Here is a 6,000-nt window from a genome sequence, read left to right on the forward strand (position 1 = left end):
CATATGAATACCATACAAACTTGGAAGACAGGAAAAATGCCTTGTATTTTCTATAATCCCCACAAAAAGTATCATAAGGTCACAGATTTGGAGCTGGAAGGAACTTCAGAGAACATCTAGTTCAACTCTCTCATTTTACAGTTGAGGAAACTGAGGTACCAGAGAGGTTAAGTTGACTTGCTCAAGATCACAAAAGAATCCTTAGATAGATCCTGAACCTAATTCTTCTCACTCCATACACGCAGGTTCCGCTTGGGGGAACTCGCAGGTTATTATATTTAGAACTAGAAGGAATCAAAGAGGCTAGCAGGTCCAACTCCTTCAGAAAGCCTAGGCTCAGTAGGGTTAGGGGACTAGTTTTCTGTCCCAAAGCTCTTTAGTGCCTGGGGGAGAATCCAAATAGCTTCTTAGTATAATAGCACTCTATCCACACGCTACTACCTCAAGCTGAGAGGCATTTGAGTTCAGTGACTTGCCCACCGTCCCAAAGATATTAAGTATCAGAATCCAGCAAGGAAATCTGGACTCCTAGCACAACGCTTACGGTAGTGCCATAGTACAGTGGATTGGAAAACGCAGCTCATGTATTTACTTCTCGGTGTGACCTTGGGTCCCACTTCTCCTCTCTGGGTTCACTTTCCTCATAAGTAAAATATGGGGCTTGGGTTGCTGTAAAAGTAGGCGGGAAGGAAGCACCAGGATCCCTCCACCCCGAGTCTCCACCGACCTAAATCGAGGCTGGGAAGAGGAGACGAGAGGCCAGCCCAAGGCCACAAGGCGGCAGGGCCCCTTCCTCCTCCTACTCTTCTTCTCCTCCCCCGAGTCCGCCCCGCCCCCTCCCCGCCGGATCCTCAGAGCTGGGCTCCCTCTCTCTTCACCGACCTTCCCCCCTCCCCCTCTCACACCCTTGCAAGGGGCTCGGGGCCCAAGGGCCGGGGCCATGCCCAGGTGCCTAAACCGGGCGGAGGCGGCACATCTAACGGCAAGAGGTGCCCGAGGCCTTACGCTCCCCACCGACCTCCCACGCCGCGCCGAATCCCCGCTACCTAAGGCAGACCGCGGCCGCAATCGAGAGCGCGGTCCGGCGCCGGGGCCCGGTCTAGGCGGCGTCCGGATCCCTTAAGCCGCGAGCCTGAGCCGCGCGCAGCTCCCTGTCCTCTCCCACGCTCCGCGAGGCGCAGGCGCCAGGAAGAGACCGGGCCGCGAAGAGGGGGGAGGAGACATGGTGAAGTGGGAGGAAAGGAGGGAGGGGAATGTGGAAACAACCTAGGCAGAGCCGGTCCCGCTGCACTTTCATTCATCCCTAGGATATGGCTGTTTTCGGCCACCGTAGGAGGTTAGGGAAAGAAGGCGCGGGGGAGGGGAAGAGAAGTTGATGGCAATCAAGAGGAAGTGAGATGATATTCGCTCCTCCCTTTTCAATCGCACTCTTCTTTCTCCTTTTCCTCTTGCCATCCTTCCTTCTCTCTCTCCTTTTCCCCTCCATCTCTCCCTTCCTCCCTTCTTCCTCGCTCCCTGCCTCTTTATACTCCCATTTTTCAACTCTTTTTCTTGCCCCTCTTCCTCTCCTTCCTCTTTCTTCCCTTCTCCTTTCCTCCCTATTTCTTTCTTTTCTTTTCCTCTCCCCATTTTCCTCCTCCCCACCCTCTTCTCTTCCCCCTCCCCCTCCTTCCCATTCTCCCACCTCCTCTCTTCCCCCTTTTTCTTTCCCCCTCTTCTTTCCCTCCCTCCTCTCTTCTTTCCTCCCTCATCTCTTCCTTCCTCCTTTCCCTCTTTTCCTTGCTCTTCATTGCATTCTCACTTCCCTTTTTCTCTTCTTTCCTTTCTGATAAATTTTATTCGTCCAAGTTCGTGAAGATACTTGAAGAAGGCCCTGTGGAGCAAATAGAGCTTGGTCAGGTATCAAAGACACCAAAATTATACACTGCATCCTGGGCCATTGCCAGTTTTCTCTTAAGTCTAGCCTTTGGACTTGGATGACTTGTCAACCTTGAAAAACAGAACCACCAAAGTAGTTAGAAAGAACAAGTCTTTAATCAAGACAAGAAAGACAGTGCTCTAAATTGACCCTACACAGTGTCATTCTCTGGACACCACACAGAGCCAGGCTCTGGGATTCTGGGAACAATGTCTCAGGAGAAAAGCACCTTGAAAAGGGATTTTCCAATAAGCTAAAGAACTGGGATGGGGAGAGGGGATTTCTTATATACCTTTCAGAAAAAAAAGGACAGGAAGGATAATTGATTGGTTTACAATGGAGACTGGCAGAAGGATTCCACCAAAGGGCTGAACTATCTGAGGGAGGCCTAGATACAATGGGAGAAACTTATAAGACAAAGGGGTACTTAAGACTTGATTATATCTATTAATTCTATCTAAGTTGAGACCATTGGATACTTTAAGGTTTATTGTTCAGTCTAAAAGGTCAGCCTGGTACTTCCCCAAGGCAAGTTCCCAAGGGACAAAGGTTTTATAAGTTTCATAAAACAAAGTTGTCACTGTGGAAAAGGGAGTGAAAGAAGAAAAAAGGAAGCCTAAGAATTTGTGCAACTCAACTTTACTTAAAGCCACTTCACTCAGGAGTCTTTAAAAAATCACCCAGTGATGTCATTAGTCTTCTTCAAAAAGGATAAACAAAAACATATATGAGTATGTAAAGAATAAATTTTAAAATTACAACATTGTTTCAGTGGATCAGAGAGCACTAGAAGTTGGGAAAAATCCAGAAAGGATTCCTTTTAGAAAGTGTTAAATGCAGGGTCAGCTGAGTAGCTTGGTAGATTGAGAAACAGTCCTAGAGATGGGAGGTCTTAGGTTCAAATCTGGCTTCAGTCTGTGTGACCCCAGGCAAGTCACTTAACCCCATTGCCTAGCCCTTACCATTCTTCTGCCTTGAAACCAATACACAGTATTGATTCCAAGACAGAAGGTATGGGTTTAAAAAAAAATTATAATCAATAAGGATTCATGGAAAGGCAAATTAAAAATTAATTGGAAACTAAATAATCTAATTCTTCAAAAGGGATGGGTTAAAGAGCAAATCAAAGAAACAACCACTGATTTCATTGAAGAGAATAACTTAATGATAATGTGGAGACAACATATCAAAATTTATGGGATAGAGCCAAAGCAGGGGAAACTATATATCCTTGAATGTTTAGATCAATAAAATAGAGAAAAAGTAGATTAATGAATTGGGTATGCAACTATAAAAACTAGAAAAAATAATCAATTAAAAACTAAATGGCAAATCCTAAAAATCAAAGGAGAAATTAATAAAATTGAAACTAAAAGAATTTCTAAACTAACAAATAGGAGCAGGAATTGGTTCTATGAAAAAACAAAATAGGTAGAGCACTGGTTTATTTGATTAAAAAAAAGGAAAAAGAGAATTAAATCACCAGTATCAAAAATGAAAACAGTGAATTCACCTATAGTGAAGAGGAAATTAAAGGAATCATTAGGAGCTATTTTGCCAAATTATATGGCAATAAATATGACAATCCAGGTGAAATGGATGAATATTTACAAAAATATAAATTGCCTAGATTAACAAAAAAGGAAATAGAATACTTAAATAATCCAATCTCAGAAAAAGAAATTATACAAGCCATCTGTGAACTCCATAAGAAAAAATTCCCACGGACAGAAGGATTCACAAGTAAATTTTCTCTCACATTTGAAGAACAATTAATCCCAATGCTATATAAACTGTTTGGCAAAATAAGCAAAGGAGGAGTCCTACCAAATTCTTTTTATTATGCAAATATGATGCTGATACTTAAGCCAAGACGAACAAAAACAAAGAAAAAATTACATACCAATTTCTTTAATGAATATTGACACAAAAATATAAAATAAAATATTAGCAAAGTGACTACAGCAATATAACACAAGGATTATTCACTATGACCAGCTGGGATTTATACCAGGAAAGCAAAGATCACTTAATATTAGGAAAACTATCAGCATAATTTACCATATCAATAACTGAATTAACAGAAATCACATTATCTCAATAGATGTAGAAAAAGCCTTGGACAAAATACAACACTCATTCCTATTAAAAATACTAGAAGACATACATATAAATGGACCTATCCTTAAAATAATAACTATTTATCTAAAACCATCAGCAAGTATCATCTGCAAGGAAGATAAGTTAGAAGTCTTCCCAATAAGATCAAGAGTGAAGCAAGATTGCCCATTATCACCACTATTATTTAATATTTTACCAGAAATGTTAGCTTTAGCAATAAGAGGAGAAAAAGAAATTGGAGTTAAAGTATGCAATGAGGATACTAAACTATTACTCTTTGCAGATGATATGATGGTATTCATAGATAATCAATTGAAAAATTAGTTGAAATAATAACTTTAGCAAAGTTGAAGGATAAAAATTAAAGTCACATAAATAAATCATCAGCATTTCTATATATTTTCAACAAAACTGTGAATCTTAAAATTTTTTCTCAGACTCTACCTTGGAACATTAACTTAAGGTAATGGTTAAGATTATTCCTTATTTTAAACAATGGAGGTACTTGATCAGGAATGTATTAGGAACTCTAACATTACTCCACCCATACTTAGGCATAGTTAGGGGAAGATAAAGTTGTAAACTCCTTAGTGAACAATGAAAAAGTACTTAACCCATATTTATAGTGAGGAAAAAAAACCTTAAGCTAGGTCTATTTTTAGATCTAATACAAAAGGGTGCTAAGTACCTATGAAGGTCAAATTAATCACTAAAAGGTCAGGCAACTTGCAAGGAGTAAGCTTAATAAAGAGGTGTGAAGTACTCAGAAGATATAATCTACCCAGAGAAGGTGAGAACTAAAAACTAAGAATGGGCTGTCCTAGGAAAAGTGTCTACTGTGATTGGTAGATGTGAAAATTTAGGGGAGGTGACACAAGAGAAATTTCTCTTTAAAAGAAGCTGTCTGAACCAGTTCAAGGTAGTTCGATTTAATTCAGCTTTGGTAGTTGAATTGGAGGTCAGGTGTCAGAGGAGGCTGCTGGGTCTCTGAACACTAAAGTTTTGCTTGGAAAGATCTTGTGGTGAGTGATTAAAGACTGACTTAGTTTCTCTCTTAAAGAGAAAGGCTTAGGCCCTAGCCTTTTCCTACTATTTCCTCTTACTCTGTCTCTTTCCCTTTCCTTAATTCCTGCATTTATATTAATTAAAATCTCCATAAAACCCAGCTGACTTGGGTATTTCATATTTGGGAATTTTTCCCATGGCAACCACTTATTTTTTATATAAAATCAAGATGCTAAAAATTATCTTTACAGTTTGGGCAATTCACAATTTGGCAATTGAAACCCATATTTTCACTGTCACAAAACCCAGCAGGGAGAGTTAGAAAAAGAAATTCCATTTAAAATTACTCTACACAGGGTGGAGTCAAGATGGCGGAATAGAGGCAGCAAAAGATCAAACCTCTGAAAACACTTCCTTACCAATTACAAACTAAATGCTCCTAGGGGACTGAAAATCAAACTTAACAAAAAGACAGAGCCAAGGAACCCTTCTGCTAGACTCAATTTAAAAGGTACGCCCCCCCCCAAAAGCCAGAATTTGAGAACATTCAGGTTTAATGGGAAGGAAGAGGGAATGTCCCAGGACCCCTCCCCCACATGGAGTGCTAAGTCTCCAGCGGCAGCAGGAATCTCTGGGCTGGCAAAGCCACTGGTCAGGAGGGAGTACCTTGCGGACAGGGCTGTGCCAGCTCAGAGCATCAAACACAGATGGTGGGGAAGGAGCTGGAGAGGAAGAGCAGAGTGAACAGCCAGGTCACAGCAGTGGAGACTCTCCATATTGTTCCAGCTTCCCAAGAGGTTTTGGCCTCAGGGCACATCCAGCCCCAACCCAGGCTGACATAATCCCATCAAAAGTCTTCAGAGGGCAGGGAGGCTCAAGCTCCAAGACCCCTCCCCCACAGACTGCACTGAGAGATCTCCTGACAAAGCTCCAAGAGGGAGACTGACAGAAAACTC

General features: G+C 41.5%; 1 protein-coding gene across 2 annotated transcripts in view; it reads right to left on the bottom strand.

The window, feature by feature from the left end:
- The window catches only part of INTS2 (integrator complex subunit 2), a 44,513-nt gene extending 43,192 nt beyond the window's left edge, over positions 1-1,321 (bottom strand). The window contains exon 1 of one of the 2 annotated variants that reach the window (XM_007481763.3): positions 1,047-1,321. The gene's annotated coding sequence lies outside the window, so the exon portion shown is untranslated. The remainder of the gene's footprint in view (positions 1-1,046) is intronic. The other variant, XM_056816479.1, reaches the window with a different exon arrangement.
- Between the last annotated feature and the right edge of the window lie 4,679 nt (positions 1,322-6,000).

Source organism: Monodelphis domestica, chromosome 2 (assembly GCF_027887165.1).
Source record: "Monodelphis domestica isolate mMonDom1 chromosome 2, mMonDom1.pri, whole genome shotgun sequence".
In the NCBI taxonomy this organism is placed as follows: Eukaryota; Metazoa; Chordata; class Mammalia; order Didelphimorphia; family Didelphidae; genus Monodelphis; species Monodelphis domestica.